The sequence below is a fragment of the Bos mutus genome, chromosome 10 (genome assembly GCF_027580195.1).
Source record: "Bos mutus isolate GX-2022 chromosome 10, NWIPB_WYAK_1.1, whole genome shotgun sequence".
Lineage (NCBI taxonomy): Eukaryota > Metazoa > Chordata > Mammalia > Artiodactyla > Bovidae > Bos > Bos mutus.
Genome location: NC_091626.1, coordinates 55,330,288 through 55,353,094, shown reverse-complemented (window position 1 = coordinate 55,353,094; position 22,807 = coordinate 55,330,288). Strand labels below are relative to the sequence as shown.

The 22,807-nt window shown below is 34.9% G+C and overlaps 1 protein-coding gene and 1 non-coding gene across 8 annotated transcripts in view; both read right to left on the bottom strand.

Moving 5' to 3' along the window:
• Positions 1-22,807, bottom strand: part of TCF12 (transcription factor 12) — a 396,425-nt gene that overhangs the window by 316,808 nt on the left and 56,810 nt on the right. The window lies entirely within an intron of this gene.
• On the bottom strand, positions 15,271-15,374 carry LOC138989677 (U6 spliceosomal RNA). Its single transcript, XR_011465920.1, has one exon. It is a non-coding gene; the product is annotated as a U6 spliceosomal RNA (small nuclear RNA).

The following is a 22,807-nucleotide window of genomic DNA, read 5'->3' as shown; positions in this document are numbered from 1 at the left end:
TCTATCATGATGGTATATGTTGATCACCTCTTCACATGTCAACTGAAGTTTTCCTGGTTCTTCATATGTTAGATAATTTTGGATTGTAAATTGGGACATTTTAAATACATAATTGTGGTTCTTGTTTAAATTCAGTGGTTAATGTTAATATTTTTGTTTTAACAGATGATTAGGTTCAGAATGCAAGTTTTAGCATGGCTTCTATGGGGATGGTTCTATTATCAGTTCAATTTTCAAAGCCTTTGCTGTGCTATTTGAATTTGTGCCACTCTGTATTATCCAATAATCAGTCTAGGATTTGGGCAGTAGTTTGTTACTTCCATGTATATACAGCTGGGGCACAAGCTCATTAATCCATAAAAAACTTAATGGAATTGTTTTCCCAAATTTCTCCCTCTACATAATCTCAGTACTTTCAAATTCCACTAGGCATCCCTTTCCATTTCTTCAGTCAGAACCTGGGGCTTCAGGTAATCTGCTTGCCCACACAGTTCTGTTACTATACTTGCTTTGGGGACCAATCAGCAGAAGGACAGAAAAAGCAGGGTGGTGGGGCAGGGGGCACCACCACCACTAACAAACTGTAGGTTTGTTAGCTGGTTTGTTAGTTCAAGAGGAAGATTCTCAGCCCTCAATGTCGCTGTTGCAGGCTACTGCTATCACTGCAGGGTTACTTAGGACTTCAAAAAGAGAACAGAGAAAAACGGGGAAAGAAAGACGGAATTTCCGCATTCACACTAAGCATTATCTTCCCCACACTGTGAGCCAGAAATAGGGGGCTCTTATTTGGAGCTCTCTGTCCATACCTAAGTGATCGCTTGTAGCCTGCAGATTGTGTTCAATTCAGCTTCAGGAATACCAGAGGGAAAAACAAAGGTAAACTAAGCGCCAGTTTGATATTTTACATTCTAGTCTTCTTTCCCAATCTAACATGTTATTATTTATTCTTCAGAGTCCTCAAAATAGCTGCTTCATCCATTCTTTCTGGGTTTTATAAATGCATTCAGAAGGAGAAATAAGGTGTGCATGCTTAATATATCAAATATGAAAATGAAACTAACCTCTAACTTCTATTTTCAATACTCAATTCTAACACATGGACTCTATAAATATCCTTATCAGAAGATATCAGTAATCTAAAATTTAAAAAAACAGTCCTGTAAGTTCTCCTTCCATTTAAAAAAAAATCTCTAATTCACACAATAAGTAATAACACTACTCAAAAGTTTTTATGATTATAGACTATCTCTGCAAGCTTCAAAACTTTATAGAGCACTATCAGAAAAGAAGGACTCCATTTAAAACAAATTATTGAAAGGAAATCCTACATTCATGGATCGAAAGAATTCATATTGATAAAATGTCTTTACAACTCAAAGCCATCTACATGTTCAATGCAATTCCTATCAAGATTCCAATGGTATTCTTTTTACAGAAATAGCAAAAACAATCCTTAAACTTATGCAAAGCACATCTGATTAGGCATTAATATCAAAATATATAAAGAACTCATATACTTTAAATAAATCCATTTAAAACTGGGCAAGGACCTGAACAGACAGTTTTTCAAAGACAATATCAAAACAGCCAACAGGTACATGAAAAGTGCTCAACATCACTAATCAGTCAGTTCAGTTCAGTCGCTCAGTCGTACCTGACTCTGCAACCCCATGAACTGCAGCACACTACACTTCCCTGTCCATCACCAACTCCCGGAGCTTGCTCAAACTCACGTCCATTGAGTCAGTGGTGCCATCTAACCATCTTATCCTCTGTCGTCCCCTTCTCCTCCTGTCTTCAATCTTTCCCTGCATCAGGGTCTTTTCAAACGAGTCAGGCTTCACATCAGGTAGCCAAAGTACTGGTGCTTCAGCATCAGTCCTTCCAATGAATATTCAGGATGGATTTCCTTTAGGAAAGACTGATTGGATCTCCTTGCAGTCCAAGGGACTCTCAAGAGTCTTCTCCAACACCACAGTTCAAAAGCATCAATTCTTTGGCACTCAGCTTTCTTCACAGTCCAACTCTCACATCCATACATGACCACAGGAAAAACCATAGCCTTGACTAGACAGATCTTTGTTGGCAAAGTAATGTCTCTGCTTTTGAATATGCTATCTAGGTTGGTCAAAACTTTCCTTCCAAGGAGTAAGCATCTTTTAATTTCATGGCTGCAGTCACCATCTGCAGTGATTTTGGAGCCCAACTAGAGCCTTAACTTCATATAAAACAGCAACTATATGAGTAGCCCTCCTCTTCCTCTTCTCTTGATGACAAGCAAGCACTGAACAAGAAACTTAAAACATCTATTCAGAAAACAAAAACCACACTCTGCAGCCTCTGTTAGAATAATTCAAAGGCAAAGACTTAATTTCAATATTGAATTATAAGCTGACATCAAAAGTCAAGTATCCTCAAAAACTTATCTTACATACATAGACTAATATTACAAATCCTGGTCCTTTTGTTATCAAGGAGAACCAAATACCATCAAAAATTCCAAAGATAAGTTACTCATTTAAGTGAAAACAGATTTTTTTAAGACTTCTTGTTTCATCCAAAATAAGTCTATCCTGCGAAATTTTACATATAAACAAGTTTTGTCAGAACTGTATTTAATTAGTTTGTTAGATTAACAACATCTCTCACGTAACAACATCTCTATACTAAACAGAAAATTTTGTCATTTACTCTAGGCTTACTTTTTTGAAAAAACTGCAGACGTGTATTCAGTAGCTCAAGTAAAAAGGACCCTTCATGTACAAGGATATATAAAGGTAATTCAATTCTATAGTCAACAACCTTGTTTAAAACTTTTAAAACTAGCTTATTCTAAGATATGGAGAAATTTAATAGATTATAAAACTGTTGGTAGTTTTCTATTTCTGGTGTCTGCCATAATAAAAACTAAGGGTTTAAGCTGAGCTGCTTCTCTTACTTAAAAAAATTTTCCACAGTCAGCAACTTACAACAGGACATACTGTAATACCAAAATGGAAACTACTTAATCAACATTTCCTCATGGAAACACAGATCATACATAACAGTCTATAAGGGTAAAGTTTTATTTTTAAAAGTAGTACTTAAATTTTATTTAGCAACGCAAGTTTAATTTTTTTTCTATGGTTCTGTCAACACACCCAGTTACTTTTAGTCAACACTGAAAATACACACATCAAAAAACTGAAATGTAAGCAGTAAAATAAAACATATAAGTCAATTTTTTATAACGTTGAATAAAACCGTACTTCCACCTTTTTAGAACACAGGTCACTGTTTCTCAAGTCCATGGAATAAACATTACCCTGTCCTCTTGCTATGTGTCTGTAAAACTGTTTCTATGAAGAATTTAAGCCATGTGGAAAATCCAACAGTATGTGAATCATCCAATCCACAAATCTTTCACATTTCCAGTTTCAAATTACAGTCATCTACAGCATCACAAAAAGCTGACAAAAGATTGAAAACTGTAGGGCATAATTTCAAAATGTTCCTCTTCCCTTTCTGCCCACTCTCCAAACCACGCAGTTTAACAAACAACAAAAACCTCATAACTAAAATTCCCTCAACCTTGTACGTAGCTGGTCTATTTAGTTTTACCACATAATAATTTCTAAATTCTATCATTTAAAAAACACTACAAGAAATAACTTCTTTGGTCACTGAGCTCCTCATTTAAATAGGAAAACTAATTAATCAGAATTAAACAGGTTATAGTACAATTCATAGGCTTTGTATCCCAAAAGGAATAAAATTTAAAAAAAGTAGATTTCAGTTAATTAGACATCATGGGATAAATAAAGATACACTATAGGGTCAACCTTCCTTCACTAAGTGCTATCTATTTTGTAACCCTAAATTACATGGCTTAAATTTTTTTAGCACATTTTTTTCTGAAAATAAGAACTATAGTTACAAGCATATGTATTTAGCTTTGGGCTATGAGAAAAGAGAGAATTTGATAATGCAAATTTGCTACCATCCACATATCTATATAAACAAACCAGGTAAGCCAAAATAAATCACAATATACATATGAAGACTGGGGAGACCCAAGGGAAGTAATATTAATTTGGTTTCTGACTCACACTTTTAAATAATCCCTTGCAATACTTCTCATTCAATTGCCTCATTCTTTCTGCTTCCTCTTCACAACTAAGCTCATTTCCTAAGAGCTTTCATTTTGCAGAAATCAGCATTTATTGACCTCGCAAAACATACAATTGCTGTTGTCAGCAAAGAACACAGGGATTGGAGAAAAAACATCATAGAAGTACTGGAAGGATATGAAAGTTTATCTTCTCATACAGTAATGTTTAAAAAGGTTCAGGGTCTTAAATTTAAGAAATACTAAAGATTTTGATATTTAAAAAGAAATACAGCATTCTAACCTAACAGTTCATTTCATCTGACTGATTCAGGGTCTAAAATCATTTGTTTTACAACTGAGTAGAAAAGTAATTTCTATCACATTCACTGATAAGCAATATTATAGTTTGAGTATTTCTCAGTGTCTTAGAACAATCTTAAAAAGGTCCTTACCAACAAAAGTGCAAGTCTCTTGAGGTTATCTGACATCTCATGAGACTTTTCATAATGGGATGGTGTTAATACCCAATGCCCTGGTCTATTTCCAATTTGGATCATTAGTTTCTGCTTACCTAAATTACTACTACCACTACAACTGGCTCAGCCATTCTTCACTTCCTGTGTTCAACCTTGGTCCACACAGTAATTATTAAATAAGCAAAGTGAAACTGCTTCTTTGGGTAACTATACATAACACCAAAACCATTTCATATTCCTTTAGGATTAGTAAAAGAGTAGTTTAAGACATGGTCTGTTTTGATTGTTGATTTTTTTTTTTTACTATTATTTTGTATGGCACACACAATGTTCTGGTTGTAATTTTACACAGAATTTTCAAGTAAATCTCTTGCAAGAGAATTTGTTAGTGATAAGCTTAAGTGCTAACAAAGCTGTGAAACTGCAATTAAGGTTTTATTTCACACCAAGTTACTAATCAAACCTGAGTCAACACAAGAAAGAAAGAGCTACATAGACCCATGTAGCCACTGCCTGTCTCCCCATCCCCTCTCCCTGTCTCCCCACCCTACCAGTCCCTACCATACACGAACACACTTCTCTTCCCTTTTCTCCCCACCCCCACCTTCCCTCTCTCCCACCCCTGACACACACACGAACACAACAGGCACATGCTTCCCTAAATTTTTATATGGGTACACATATGTATACTGAATATCTTTTTTATATATACACATCATCTCAGACATATATACGGTTCGTAAAACTGAAAACATAAAGATCTTCCTCTCTGCATAGGAAAATGTTCTACAGACCTGTGGGAATATTAAAATAAAGAGGAAGAGGTCCGTAATCTCTTATCGAAAAATTCTAAAAATCAGATCATTCTGAAACGCAAACTTTTATATAACTTATTTGGTGGTAAAATCTGACCTTAACTAAAACAAGGATAGTCCTTTTTCTCCCACTCAATGGGCATGTTAGGACATTTCAATTCAAAAATACTGCTGTATATGATTACAAGGGTCTTCCATACATCTCCCCAGGGAATATTACAAAATACACAGTCGGTTCAGTCGCTCAGTCGTGTCCGACTCTTTGAGACCCCATGAATTGCAGCACGCCAGGCCTCCCTATCGATCACCAACTCCTGGAGTTCACTCAGACTCACGTTCATCGAGTCAGTGATGCCCTACAGCTATCTCACCCTCTGTCATCCCCTTCTCCATCTGCCCTCAATCTTTCCCAGCATCAGGGTCTTCTCCAAGGAGATGGCTCTTCAGGTCAGGTGGCCAAAGTATTGGAGTTTTGGCCTCAGCATCAGTCCTTCCAATGAACACCCAGGACTGATCTCCTTTAGAATGGACTGGTTGGATCTCCTTGCAGTCCAAGGGACTCTCAAGAGTCTTCTCCAAAAACACACTTCAAAAGCATCAATTCTTCAGCGCTCAGCTTTCTTCACAATCCAACTCTCACATCCATATATGACCACTAGAGAAACCACAGCCTTGACTAGGCGGACCTTTGTTGGCAAAGTAATATCTCTGCTTTTGAATATGCTATCTAGGTTGGTCATAACTTTCCTTCCAAGGAGTAAGCGTCTTTTAATTTCACAGCTGCAATCACCATCTGCAGTGATTTTGGAGCCCAGAAAAATAAAGTCTGACACTGTTTCCACTGTTTCCCCATCTATTTCCCATGAAGTGATGGGACCGGATGCCATGATCTTCGTTTTCTGAATGTTGAGCTTTAAGCTAACTTTTTCACTCTCCACTTTTACTTTCATCAAGAGGCTTTTGAGTTCCTCTTCACTTTCTGCCATAAGGGTGGTGTCAAATGCATATTTGAGGTTATTGATATTTCTCCTGGCAACCTTGATTCCAGCTTGTGTTTCTTCCAGTCCAGCGTTTCTCATAAGACTAAATAAGTGCATGACTTTCATAAGCTCATGTTGTTAAATCAATCACCATTAGCCCTGAGTTTCTTTATTACTGAAAAAATGAAAGACGAAGACTTATAACTATAAACCTAGATATATCTGTGAAAAGTGATGACCACATAATTTAATTTTCTACAAATGTCAAAAACCAGTCACTAGATCTGGAGTATTAAGAATTTAAGTAATTTCAGGAATTTATTCAATAACTATCTACTATGTGCCAACATTATCCTGCTGCTGCTAAGTCACTTCAGTCGTGTCTGACTCCTGTGTGACCCCATAGACAGCAGCCCACCAGGCTCCCCCGTCTCTGTGATTCTCCAGGCGAGAACACTGGAGTGGGTTGCCATTTCCTTCTCCAATGCATGAAAGTGAAAAGTGAAAGTGAAGTCGCCCAGTCATGTCCGACTCTTAGCGACCCCATGGGCTGCAGCCCCCCAGGCTCCTCCGTCCATGGGATTTGCCAGGCAAGAGTACTGGAGTGGGTTGCCATTGCCTTCTCTGAACATTATGCTAGGCATCCTAAATACATATGGAAAAAAATATCTATCTTCAAGAAAAGCATCAATGTGAGAAAGGAGTCACATGAGTGAATAACCAAACATGACTGGCAGGATGAATAAAATCTTACAGGAAAAAGAAGGTGAATGAACCTGGAGATAAGGTTCAAAGATGAGATGACAAGTGATCCGGTTGCACAGGAATGTGGAGTAGGTTGTGGGGGCTGAGAGGGTGCTAAGCCGATGCTGTCAGAGAAAGGCATTATGAGCAGAGGTACAGAAGTAAAGAATACATACATACATAAGGTGTTGTGTTGTGCTTAGTCGTGTCAGACTCTTTGCAAACACAAGGGAGATATTAAAACTTCTTTCTTAAAATGAAACATTAAACTATTTTGTGATGGACATCCCCTTTTTATAAAATATTCTTACAAAATAATTTTAATGAAAGATTATTCTCTGAAGGACCTAAAATTCTAGGACTGGACTAAAATTTATGAAGTATTCCCAGAAAAGTAATTTGACTTGTTATTATCTAAATAAATACAACAAACCTTATATCACTTCCTTTAATATTTAGGCTCAAGTAAAAATCACATAAGCAACAGCTTTAAATTTCATTATTTAAAGTACTTTGATGTACTTAATGTCAGTTACTCTAAAACTCCTGAATATAAATTCTTTCTTAGTTACTAACCGTGTCTCTTCAAAAAGGACCATAAATTTCCTTAAGGGCAAACACTATTATTGTAATAGTCTTTGAAGGTCCCCACAGAAATCTAGATATCTAGTAAATATTCAATTAAATATTTATTGACTAATTGTTCATTGAGATTTGGAATTTTTACCTTTTTAAAAGCAAATGCTATTGCTTCTCAGCCTTGTGACTAAGATGAAGTGTAAAAGCATATGTTACCTTAAAATATACTTGGTATTTTATCATGCTGCAGTTTTTCATTCTCAGAAAACTTTGATAAGAAACTTGATAAGAAAATCAGAAGAATGGTTAGGAATTATCTTTTGAGGAGTGTTAATCTGTACCATGCCATCATAACCCACCATCAGGTTTGATTACAACCTTTGTCCTTTAGAGGAAGTTTTATTAGTCAACAAGCTCACTTACAGCAACCACGAGAGAAATTCTAAGGGTAGTATCTGTAACTTTGAGTTTATATTTTAAGCTAATATTCTAAATAAAATAATGCAATCTTAATGTTTAGATGTTTTCACGCTTTGTAATTTTCATACTATTATGAAAAACTAAAAAAATAGCATGTGAAAAGATTACTTTTTCTGTAGAAAGGCACAAATAGAAGACATGCCAAAATATTTATTGAAGGAGTAAGTAAAATAAATTACTAGAATTAAAAATTCTCTAGGTAATGTTAATGATAGATCAGATCAGATCAGATCAGTCGCTCAGTCGTGTCCGACTCTCTGAGACCCCATGAATCGCAGCACGCCAGGCCTCCCTGTCCATCACCAACTCCCGGAGTTCACTCAGACTCACATCCATCGGGTCAGTGATGCCATCCAGCCATCTCATCCTCTGTCGTCCCCTTCTCCTCCTGCCCCCAATCCCTCCCAGCATCAGGGTCTTTTCCAAAGAATCAACTCTTCACATGAGGTGGCCAAAGTACTGGAGTTTCAGCTTTAGCATCATTCCTTCCAAAGAAATCCCAGGGCTGATCTCCTTCAGAATCGACTGGTTGGATCTCCTTGCAGTCCAAGGGACTCTCAAGAGTCTTCTCCAACACCACAGTTCAAAAGCATCAATCCTTCGGAGCTTAGCCTTCTTCACAGTCCAACTCTCACATCCATACATGACCGCAGGAAAAACCATAGCCTTGACTAGACAAACCTGTATTGGCAAAGTAATGTATCTGCTTTTGAATATGCTATCTAGGTTGGTCATAACTTTCCTTCCAAGGAGTAAGCGTCTTTTAATTACATGGCTGCAGTCACCATCTGCAGTGATTTTGGAGCCCAAAAAAACAAAGTCTGACACTGTTTCCACTGTTTCCCCATCTATTTCCCATGAAGTGGTGGGACTGGATGCCATGATCTTCGTTTTCTGAATGTTGAGCTTTAAGCCAACTTTTTCACTTTCCACTTTCACTTTCATCAAGAGGCTTTTGAGTTCCTCTTCACTTTCTACCATAAGGGTGGTGTCATCTGCATATCTGAGGTTATTGATATTTCTCCCGGCAATCTTGATTCCAGCTTGTGTTTCTTCCAGTCCAGCGTTTCTCATGATGTACCCTGCATATAAGTTAAATAAACAGGGTGACAATATACAGCCTTGACGAATTCCTTTTCCTATTTGGAACCAGTCTATTGTTCCATGTCCAGTTCTAACTGTTGCTTCCTGACCTGCATATAAATTTCTCAAGAGGCAGATCAGGTGATCTGGTATTCCCATCTCTTTCAGAATTTTCCACAGTTGATTGTGATCCACACAGTCAAAGGCTTTGGCATAGTCAATAAAATAGAAATACATGTTTTTCTGGAACTCTCTTGCTTTGTCCATGATCCAGCGGATGTTGGCAATTTGATCTCTGGTTCCTCTGCCTTTTCTAAAACCAGCTTGAACATCAGGAAGTTTACGGTTCACGTATTGCTGAAGCCTGGCTTGGAGAATTTTGAGCATTACTTTACTAGCGTGTGAGATGAGTGCAATTGTGCGGTAGTTTGAGCATTCTTTGGCATTGCCTTTCTTTGGGATTGGAATGAAAACTGACCTTTTCTAGTCCTGTGGCCACTGCTGAGTTTTCCAAATTTGCTGGCATATTGAGTGCATCATTTTTCAGGATTTGGAATAGCTCAACTGGAATTCCATCACCTCCACTAGCTTTGTTCGTATAACTATCACTATAAAAACATATGGGAGTAACTTCCGGCTCAAGATGGCAGAGTAGAAGGGCCTGAGCTCATCTTCTCCAGCAAGAGCACCAAAATTGCAACTAGCTGTTGAACAACAACCACTGACAGGAGGATGCTTGAACGCGCCAAAAAAAAAGACATCTCACACTCAAAGATATATAACTGCTGCAGTTCATGGGGTCGCAAAGAGTCTGACACAACTGAGCGACTGAACTGAACTGAATCATGATGAAAAAGCAAAAAGTTATGTTCAGATAAAGGGACAAGATAAAATCCCAGAAAAACAACGAAATGAAGTGGAGACAGGCAGTCTTCCAAGAAAAGAATTCAGAATAATGATAGTGAAGATGATCCAGGATGTCAGAAAAAGAATGGAAGCAAAGATTGAGAAGATCCAAGAAATGTTTACCAAAGACCTAGAAGAACTAAAGAACAAACAAACAGATAAGTAACACAGTAGAAGGAATCAGTAGCAGAATAACTGAGGCAGAAGAATGGATAAATAACTTGGGGACAGAATGGTGGAAATCACTGCCACAGAACACAGTATATAAAAAAGAGTGAAAAGAAATGAAGACAGCCTAAGAGACCTCTAATACAACATTAAGTGCACCAACATTTGCATTAGAGGGGTCCCCGAAGGAGAGAGAGAGAAAGGACCTGAGAAAACATTTGAAGAGATAATAGCTGAAAACCTTCTGAACATGAGAAAGAAAATAGTCAACCAAGTCTAGGAAGCACAGAGAGTCCCAGGAAGAGTAAACCCAAGGAGGAACACACCAAGACACACAGTAATCAAACTGACAAAAATTAAAGACAGAGATAAAATAGTAAAAGCAGCAAGGGAAAAATGACAAGTAACATACAATGAACTCCCATCAGGCTATCAGCTGATTTCTCAACAGGAACTCTACTAGCCAGAAGGGAATGGTATGATATATTTAAGGTGATGAAAGGGAAGAACCTATAACCAAGAATACTCTACTCAGCAGGACTCTCCTTCAGATTTGATGGAGAAATCAAAAGCTTTCCAGACAAGAAAACGTTAAGAGAATTCAGCACTAGCAAACCAGCTTTACAACAAATGCTAAAGGAACTTCTCTAGGCAGGAAAAAGAGAAGGAAAAGAAAATAAACCCCAAACAATTAAGAAAACGGTAATAGGATTATACATATCAATAATTACCTTAAATGTAAGTGGATTAAATACACCAACCAAAAGACACAGACTGGGCGGATGAAAACACAGTGCATGTATGCACTTCCACTTACCACATCACTCTGCCTGACCCCCCCAAATTGTATGTAATTATTTTATATTGTTAAGTTAATTGTGTTCCCATTACGGCTTGCAACTGTAATTGTCTTTTATTTTTTTTTGTCTGGCTATTGATTGTGAAAACTGACAAACATCTTTTATAATTGTGATTATGTAACTATTACTTAATACCACTCTATCATGATTGGTTAACAGAAAAACAATAGAACTCTTTATGACCAAAACTAGAATCTAACGGAAAAACCTGTGATCACTTTTTAAAATCCAGATGCATATCAGAATTATCTTGAGATTTTTTGAAAAATACAAATGCCCAGTATTGCTTTTTTCCTCCAGAACTCCAGATATGTTTTCAACGAGCATTCGTGTTTAAAAACAACTAGACTATACAATGATCTTTTTACTTTTATCTAGCTTGTTTCACTTTTTCTATTTCATATTCAGTGCCCCCATTTCATTTAGCTTCTATTCTCCAATTTTTCTCTCTCTTTTTTTTTTATGATGTTCTTCCTGAAGCCTTTATTAAGTGTTTCAGAAAAGCTTTTCTATATATATATATATATTTTTAAGAAAACTTATGAATTTTTGCCTAACTAAAAAAATTATGACATTTTGATTCCACTTGTTTGACTAAATGTGAATACAATACTAGATTTCTAATTAAAAATAGATACACAACAAGCAACAAAGGTTAACTGTATAGCATAGGAACTACAGTCAGTATCTTGTAATAACTTATGATGGAAAATAATTTCAAAAATAATATATGTGTATTTGTGTAACTGAATCACCTTGCTGTGCACCTGAAACACTGTAAGTCAACTATACTTCAATAAAATATGTATTAAAAAAATATGGGTAGGGAAAAAGCACTTGATGAGCTTTAACAGTAAAAGGAACTATTCTTTCTATAACTGAAGGACAAATGCACAACTGAAAAGGTGATTATGTTTAAAAGACTGGGTCCATGAATATACTTGAGTATTTAAAAAAGAAACAGCCTGAGGTAAACATGTGTTAAGAATATAAGTGAAATAATACACATTACTGTAAATATTAAAAGATAAAACTAAGGATATTTCCCACATGAGGAAGAAAATGAACTTATTTATTTAAAAGCTTTGATTATATATACCTTGCTTTCAGAAATAAAAATATTCCTTGAAGCTGCCTATAAAGTGATTTTAATTGAAAAACCAATCCTCATTAATTCTTAATACCAATTTTTAAATATTACAAGACAGGATTTAAACAAGAACGCAAATAATAAAATATTACATACATTACAAAATATTTTTAATGATTATTTAGGCTTGTAATCTTGATGTGTATTGCAAGAATTTCATATCAATCCTTTCATTTTACTGAGGACTACAACCAAAGTCATTCTTTAAAAAAAAAGAAAAATCAAGCTTTTATTTTTGGGGGCAGTTTATTTCAACTGATTATTTGCACCATAGCCCTGTCTATAGCTGGCTGAACTTGAAGTCTGATTTCTTTTGTCTTTGTTGTTTTGTTATCCTTTGAAAACTCCTATTGATAAAGAAGTGAGGGCCCATTATTACCTGGGTAAAGGGAAAGTACCCTCAAAGAAGGATTATATAATTGACATAATAGCATAACCATGAGGTTCTGAAAGTACAGCTACAAGTAGTGTCCCCACCAGTATATTTCCACTCAATTTACACCATGATCTATTTGTAAAAGGAGTATCTTACAGGTAAATAAAACTGACCTGGGACTATTCAGCTAGCTTTTCTTTTCCCTTTTCATTTTCCAGTAAGCCCAGACTGTTGTATAATAACTATCTCAAAAGCCATAAAGTCTGTTTTTCTTTGAGTTGCCATCTCATGAACACTAGAAGCTTCAATTTTCTTTTAGACATTATAGCATGTATAATACCTGACTTTAAATGCATTAAGCAACTTTTATTTTTACTAAAATAATAATCCTCTGATCCCTCTACATGATTACTCCTGAGACTTCAACAAGTCCCAGTGTGTTTGACTTCAGTGGTGGCTATAATCAAAGACAGAGGAAACAGCTTGATACTGAAAACTCTACCACGAGTTCTATACTTCATCATGGAATCATGAGTTGCAACCAACAGCTGTTCCACTCATCAGCTATTTTAAACCATTTAATATGATCTGTAGCAAGACTAATTCTTTTCTAAATAAGCATGTCAACACTTAAACCAAAACTATGCTGTTCTTCAAAACCGTCTTCTTGAAAAGTTTAATACTTTATGTATGCTACTACTTTACAAATAATTTCAGAACTTTCTTTTCAGAAATCTCCATCACAGAAAATTTACTAATCATATTAAGAAATCACTCTCCTTACTGTGTAAACATTGGATTAATACTCCTGGCCTGGCTTTTCCAGCTGTCCTTCCCACTAGCCCCTCTATTCCCACATTCCCTTAAATCTGACCCCTGCCTTTTTCTTTCTTCTGGTTTTTGAAATCAACACACTGAGATTTTAAAGAGTCGGAATGAACCTTGAAGCAACCCAGGATAATGGACGGTGAAACGAAAGAAATAGATCTGGAAGTCAATGATCATACTCATGCTTCTTGCTTGCTTCTATCATGGGAAACAATTTGCTAATGGCCATGAATGAGTATTTTTTTTTTTTTTATGATTTCCGTATTTTCTCTTGAAAGAATTGTCTTCCAAGCCAACAGTTTTCAAGATAACATTTGGGGGTTTAAAAGAGGTATGTTTCAAAATATTAACTTAAGTCCGTGCATTCTGAGTTCTGCCCACCTGGGGTGACTTATACCTTACCTCCTCCCCTCCAACACTCCATAGTCATTCTTATCATTGCTCATCAAGCCCTGCGATAAGACGAACCTCCTCCACAACAGTCAGTACTCTAACTTGAGGCCAACCCAAACCATCAAGAGTGCTCAAATACAAATGAACGATGCTCAGAAATTATTTCCTAAACTGAACTTGGGTGGAAGGGCTAGGAAACAGCATGAATTTTTGGTAGACAAAGCAACCTCAGTTATCAGGAGAGGTGCCCTTTTTATCCTCTACTTTGTAAAATGATAGCATATTCTAAGTATCTTAGGGGTCGATAACCAGAGTAGATGACGGTGATTTGGCCCAATACTGAGCAATATAGCTGATTTTTCGACTAAATCATGGTTATGAAGAAAAATCTACATTTCTTAAGAAAACAGCTAAAAGATCATTTAAAACAAACAGAAACTGCTTAAGATTAAATTGGATTGGAGAAATTTTCCTTTTGTCTCTGTAATGCTTCTTTCGTAACCTGATAAATCAAGGTCACCTTCTATATACTGATACATTACTGTGTTTCATGTAAATTTATACACATTGTTTCCAAACCATAAACTCTCCTTACCAGCTAATGGGCCACTAATTAACTGTATACATGCAGATTCACTTCTGATTGCATTTGCCTCAACTAAGAGATTCAAATTCAACTATTCAAGTGCGGTATGTTTAGAAAATGAGGTACCTAAAGATTGTTTACATATATATGTATGTATATGTCTTGTACATATGTACATATACATATATGACAAGGAGTATGACCAAGCAGGTGTAGAGGTTTTTGTAATTAAAGCTCAGGAAAGAAGATGAAAACTAGGTATTAGAAATAGGACTCCTAATGTCTGATGTGGAAGGGAATTTAAATAAGGAAAGGATACCCTGATCCAAGTCAGAGAGCTCAGCCTTGCTCATGCCTTAGGTTTTAAAGAGCACAGCAAAGGATCAGATATAATCACTGAATAAGGAAAATTTTCCAAAGCTTTCCTCCTTGCTCACACATCCGCACCTGTCTCTGGGTCCATAATGAGAAATGAGCAGGCATCCATTAGTCTTAAGTGATAGAATCAGAAAAGTAGTAAGCACATGAAGAAAGAAGACATAAACTACTCAATTTAGATAAAAGAAGAATTAATAAAACCACTGAAACTTTTGGGGAAGGAGTACAATGTTTTCAGTAATTAGGGTTAATAAACAAATTCACTGCATAATGCTCATCTAATCTGAAATACGTAAAATTTTCATAAAATTTTAAATACTTTTTTAAAACTGAAAGATAATTGCTTTACAGAATTTTGTTGTTTTCTGTCAAACCTCAAAAAATATGAAACGCTTCACAAATTTGTGTGTCATCCTTGCGTAGGGGCCGTGCTAATCTCTATAGTGTTCCAATTTTAGTATATGTACTTCCGAAGTAAGCACTATAAATCATTTCTGTTTAAAGCTTATTTTATTGTCCTGGGTTAATAGATACAAAAATATGTAAGGACTCATCTTCGTTTGCAGTTTTAATCCGTAAACCTGTTTTTCCAAAAATCAAATTTCACAACTGTAAAATCACCAATGAGATTTTCAGAAATATAAGTTTTAAGGTTCATACTTCCTACTTTATGTTTTTAGATACATCTATTAATATTTCCATGTTTCAGTAGTCTGTGGATTTTAAGATTTGGTATGATAAAATCTATTAGCACTTTCCCAATTATTAATACAAGGCAAAGTAAGAAGCAGTGAAATTCAAGTTAATATACTGAAATGTCAAATCTCTCAGGAATCTATTTTCTTAAATAATTATTAAAACATTTTGTACTCCACAATATGCGTTTCTCAAAATTGAAACACATGGTGATCTAAACTTTAGGTACTGACCTTGTAATTAAAACTTTCTAGTTTGATCAATAATGTTGCTATCAATACAAGGTAACGTACGCAAATGGTTCAACAATGCACCTACTTCACATTTTCCTTTTTAAAGAAAACATTATTTTAAATGTTTTATTAAGTATTTTTAAAGAAAACCCTAGAGATAACTTGAATTTATACTCAAGTAGATTATCAAAGGCTACAGATAATAATGGCTTCCCAGGTGGCGCTCATGGTCAAGAATCCACCTGCCAATGCAAGAGATCTAAGAGACAGGTTCGATCCCTGGGTCGGGAAGATCCCCTGGAGAAAGGAATGGCAACCCACTCCTGTAATCTTGCCTGGAGAATCCCATGGACAGAGAAGCCTGAAGGGCTACAGTCCATAGAGTCACAAGGAGTTGAACGGACTAGCACAAAGATAATAATATTTGTGGACCTAAGTAAATCTAGATTTCCTTTTATTAATTTCCCATAATTTAAGAAATGTGTACATAGGCAATTCATGAAAACTCTTCTAGTCTTTGAACAAAAAGGAAGATAAGGACAAAAATCATTCAATATTTGTAGTTACCATACTGATCTGGTTAAAAGATTATTGAGAAGAGGAGTTTATATTGTAGTTAAATTTAAAATTATGAGCTTACTTAAAATACAAGATATAGAGAGCTGAAAAAAATTAAAAAGATACAGGATACAGAGGAATAATCTAAACAACACCAACAGGACACAACTAAACACGCCACCTCACCTGCCCACCCGTCCCCAACAAAAGAGACATGCACAACCAAAGCAATGGCCAATCAGAAAGTCAGCGCCAAGAAAAAGGTGTGTGTGTGGTGGCAGCGGGCAGTGCTGGGCTAGATGTAAAAGACCTGAATAGTTATTCTGGATTGGACCTGGTTTGAACAGATCAACTGCAAATAACAGTTTAGAATAAACTGAAAAATACAAGCATGGATTAGGTAAAATAAAAATCTGCTGATATGGAAAAGCAGAAATTAACATAAAAAAGCATATATTAAAAGAACATGTACAAAATAATATATTACCAGTAAAGAAATACAAGTATACATATATACACACAGAAGAATATCTAGAAGAACACTAAAGTATTAACTATGTCATCTCTAGGTGATGGGAATATGGTGTTTTTAATTTTCTTATTTTTGCTTATTTATATTTTTTCACTTTCCGTATGCATATGTGTGTATATATTACTTTACAAATGACATTTTCAGTAGTGCAAAAGAAAAATTTATATGCTTTTTTCATATCACTGAATGCCACTGTTTAAATTCTAGACCCCTTAACTATACTGTATCATTCATTACACAAGATACATGTAATAAATAAATAACATATATTTATCAGTCACCTTTTCGAAGAGCTAATTTAGCTGAAAGCTGTCAATGTAAAATGCCAATTATCCAATACAGTAGCCATCCAATGTAAGTGATTATTTAATAATACAAGACACCTGGCACTAGTGGGTAAAGAACATGTCTGCCAATGCAGGAGATGTAAGAGATGTAGGTTCAATTCCTGGGTCAGAAGATCCCCTGGAAAAGGGAATGGCAACCCACTCCAGTATTTTTGCCTGGAGAATCCCAAGGACAGAGGAGCCTGGTGGGCTACAGTCTACAGGTTCACGAAGAAGCCAACACGACTGAAATGACTTAGCATGCACACACACATGACTTCCAATCAGTGGCATGTACCTGCCTCAAATGAAAAACAAAATAATCGTTTTCATATTTCCCAACAGAGTAAACTACAGAAAGTAATGTAACTTGAAAGCATAAAAATATCTGATTTCTAAAATATAAAACCTGTAGTTGAGTTGGGAGGAAAAATACACAGATTCACAATGACACAAGTAACAGATGCCTTTACTCCTGACTAATCAATTAATAATGATACATCAATATAAACTTGAGTTAATACAAAACAATAGCAACAATATTGATTTTAAAAAATAAAGCAACTTAGTAGAAATACTATACACAAAGAATGCTTATGTATAAAAGTAGAGCTTCAAATATTTGTATCAAAAGTAAAATGTTAAATTCAAAGAGAAAAGTAAAAATACAGAAAGGCAAAAGAATGTACAAGGAAAGAGCCTGACAAAATAGCAAAATACCTATCAGAAGAACTAAGAGATCAGCAAGTAATACGGAAAAGGCAATACATTAAAATTCACAACAAAATTTACATCCACATGAAAAAGAAAGCAAAAGTCAAGTTTCAAAAAGATGACATATCCTCCAAGGTTACAGCAGCAGAAAAAAAAAAGATTAGTCTTTCAAAAATTACTAGATTACACTAAAACTGAAGGTAATGAAATAGTTCAATAAAACAGTTATAACATTTTTGTTACACTTCACACTTTCATGTATATTATTCTGGGGTGACACAATGAAATTGTGCGTCACTCTCTTTTTAAAGACTGGCACTTTGATATTTTAAGAAACTTACTCAAGGTCACACTGTTTATTGCAGGGACAGAAATCCAACTCTACATCCTTACTTGATATGACTATTAAGTAGTCTACTTGTATCAGTTACCTACTTATTATCACTGTATTACATCATTTTTATTGTTTATGTGTCACCCCCATTCCCTTAGTTCCACTAGGACTATAACTCCTTGGGGGCAAGGATTATACCTGCCTCTAGTCATCTTTGTAGTACCATCACCTGTCATTGTATATTTTTATAAGTACTTAAAAAAATATGTTAATGAACATACATAAAGGTAATCAAAGAAACCTAACATATGGAGAATTTATTTAATTACTTGTATAACATAACATCACAAATTCCACTCAGATAAATGTGCAGCACAGGCAGCCATACCAGTCAACGATCACATTCCCTAATCCCAACTAGATGAGACAGGGGTGACTAATCTGAGACTAGTCAATCCACTGGCTTATTAATAATAAAATGTTCTTTCTTGTGAACTGGACCCAAAAGTCAGATATAAAGGCAGTACTTAAGTTACAGATATTGTGAATTTGGGCAAAGTGATAAATAAGTAAAGGAAGCTGGTCTGTAAAAGGAACAAGAGCAAAAAGCAGACATCCATCTGGGGAATCTGAATCAAGGATGCTATTGGCTCCGAACGGACAGAGAAAACAGATTCACTTCTAAGCACTTCATGACAGGTTTCAGATATTTGGATACCACCTATTACTATAATAAGCTTTCAACCAAGGATGAAACATGAGGACTAACGTGTAACACTAAATAGGTAAAACCAATAACTATTGTTAGGACAGAGACGTTTCATACAGAAGGAATCAGTATGTAGTGTTTTACTTCAACTGGCTTAATGCTTTTGATATGTAATCATGTACATGCTTATCAATATTTTGTTTGATTGCTGAGTACGTTTCCTTTATGTAGATGTGAGTTATCTGTATTATTTTTAAAAACTGCTTGCCAGTTGATAAATATTTGGATGGTTTTCCATTTGGTATTAATATGAATAAGTCCTCCATGATGATTCTCCCCAAAAAAATGTATATACACGTTTCATTTCTCTTGGATGAATTCCAGGGAGTGGGAATGTTGGGTTATATGGTAAGTGTATGTTGAATTTGTAAGAAAATGTTAAGCTGTTTTCCTAAGGTGTCTAGATTATTTTTCATTTCTATTTGACACAACACAGCCATATTTGGTATTATGATTTATTGTTGTTTTAATTTAGTCATTCTAACTGATTATAGAGTGATTCACTGTGGTTTTAATTTGCATTTCTCTGATATCAATGTTAATGACACTGAACATATTTACAAGTACTGTTGGCCACTGATGTATCTTCTTTGATGTAGTGTAGTTTTAGATAATTTTGCCTTATTTTTTTAAAAAATTGAGTTGTCAGATATTTGGTTATAAGTTCTTTCTGTATTACAAGTCCTTTGGTGAATTAAAAAATCACATTTATACAGTAACAGGAACACTGTTAAGAATTTTGATGTACAATTTCCATTACCATCAAGTGACAAAATAACAAAATAAAAATATATAAACATTTTTGTTTGGTCTCTTCCTGGTCATATACTATCTTATTCTCATTCCTCCAGTATATGACTATCCAGCGTTTCTCTCAAGCACACTGTGCTTGCTTTCTAAAAATACTACCAAATACGCTCACATCATAAGTCAGAGTCTATTTCCTCTATTATTCCCCAATTCTCAAGAATGCATGGTTCATAACAAGTAATATTTACTGAATAACTCAAGTTACAAAATAAAAAGAATTTTGTTTGGGGCTCAGAAAAGTCAATGGATTAATATTTTAAATAGAAATCAACAGAATATCAAGTCACAAAATTCTGATATTAAAAATAACAACCTATGAAACTTTCAAAACACATTATAACTAATAAAATACTATGTTTTCAATAAACTTTAGATCAGGAGCTTCCGATCTTGAAGACTCAATTTTTGGAATATAAGGCACAAGAGAAGTAAATCAAACTGCTACCATTCAACACAAGAAGCATGAGTCAAAGCACACAAGATAATAGACAAAAACAAGTGACCTAAGCAAAATGTCAGCAAACCAAACACTGAATATTCTATAGGAGATTTATTAACAGAGTATTAAATCAAGAGCTAAACCATGTTCTAAACTGTCTGTTGCAATAATATGGTAAACATCAGTCACATGAGTCTATTTAAATATAAATTTCAAATAATTAAATTTTAAAGCACTGCCTCAGTTGTACTAGCCACATTTCAAGCGCTTATTAAGCACATTTAACAAAGAATTTTAAAATTTTCATCACTGCAGAAATTCTAACATACAGTGCCAGCCTAGGGTATTTGGCAGACCCAACTGAGAGTTTAAGGGAGTCTTATTCTTCTCAAGACTTTTTTTCCTATTTTTTTCCTGTTTGAAGGAAATAGAGCATTTTACTTTAGGATTTAATTATTCTTACTGAATATTATTTTTTTTAAGTATTTACACCATATAAATAAGGTAATAAATACAAATAATGGAGTATAAATACCTTCCCTTGGGAGGTAACTACAATATTGAAATTAGCTTTATCATTCCCTTGCTTTTAAAATAACTTTACCAAATATATTTACCTAAAAATGTAGAGTTTTATTATACAGAGTGAAGTAAGCCAGAAAGAAAAACACCAATACAGTATACTAATGCATATATATGGAAATTAGAAAGATGGTAACGATAACCCTGTATGCGAGACAGCAAAAGAGACACAGATGTATAGAACAGTCTTTTGGACTCTGTGGGAGAGGGAGAAGGTGAGATGATTTGGGAGAATGGCATTGAAACATGTATAATATCATACATGAAACAAATCGCCAGTCCAGGTTCGATGCATGATACAGGATGCTTGGGGCTGGTGCACTGGGATGACCCAGAGGGATGGTACGGGGAGGGAGGTGGGAGGGGGATTCAGGATGGGGAACACGTGTACACCTGTGGCGGATTCATGTTGATGTATGGCAAAACCAATATAATATTGTAAAGTAATTAGCCTCCAATTAAAATAAATAAATTTATATTAAAAAAAGAGAAATATGTAGTGTTTTGCTTTGCCTGTTTAATTTTATATCAGTAGAATGTAGATGCAGATGTAAGCTATTACATATAGAACGGATAAACAAGATCCTACTGTATAGCACAGAGGACTATATTCAATATCCTATGATAAACCATAATGGAGAAGATTTTAAAAAATAATGTGTGTATATGTATACATATACCCACATCTGAATCACTTTGCTGCACAGCAGTAATTAACACATTGTATTAATAAATCAACTATACTTCAAAAAAAATTTTAAAGCTCAGTATTGTTCAAAAAAGTTAGGCCTAAATCAATGAAATCATCACCTACATACCAAAGCTATGGTACACATACAAAGCTTAAGGCTTCAAATGAATTCTCTTAAAAAAAAAAGGAATGTTTTTCATATACTGTATATTCAATTGATCATAACACCTTGTGTATCAAAGACATATTATAAGATACTGAAATCAATCCTCTGTATATAGTTGCTATATACAAATATCTTTTTTTCCTTTCCTTCTCTTTTCTCTTCACTGTAGAGCAGCAATTATTAAAGTGTGGTCCCTCAAAATCAGCAGTATCAGCTCACAGGGGAACTTGTTAGAAATGCAAATCCTTTGCCCCATCCCTAACCCAATGAATCAAAACCTCTGGGGATGAGGTCAAGAGTCATGTTATAGAACAAGCCCTCTAGGTGACTATGATATGTGCTAAAGTTTAAGAACCTCTAGAGAAGTATTTCAACAATCAGCATACACAAGAGGTTAAACATGAACAGAAATTTCTGTTGACCAACAAACTCAATAATGAAAAATAGACTGTATACCCTTTCTTCACTTGTTAAACTTTAGAAATTTCAACTGACCCTAAAATATTACTTTCAAAACAACCTGACTGGCCAAAATACACAAAAAACAGCAAAGCTACAAATTTAACTTTCTCCATATACATACATAGTTCTCCTCCCTCCCCATATATAGTGGTGAGAGATTTTATATTTACATATATATTTTTTAAATCTTAACGGTGTATATTTTTTAATTAACTTTTCTCCTTATGGTCTCTCTCTTTTTTAAACTATTTTTCCCATATGCACATTGCCCAACTGCCTTTATTGGCAAATACTATATGTGTCCTTTTCTAATTTTTCTAACAGGGAGATTCTTTTTTCTTGGAAATCTATAAAGGATGTGTATATATTAAGGCTCTCAAACTGCTGTTATATATTATAAATTCTTTCTCAAATGTTTAGTTTGCCCTTACACATTTTAACTTACATTTATAACATGTGAGTTTGGCTTTTTTAATTAAAATATTTTCACATACAGATAAACACAAAATAATGTGAGATGCATGTTTCCAACAGTCAGACTGAACAAATGTTATCTTTTTACCATAGTCATTTCATACCTCAAAGATGAACTATCACAAGGAT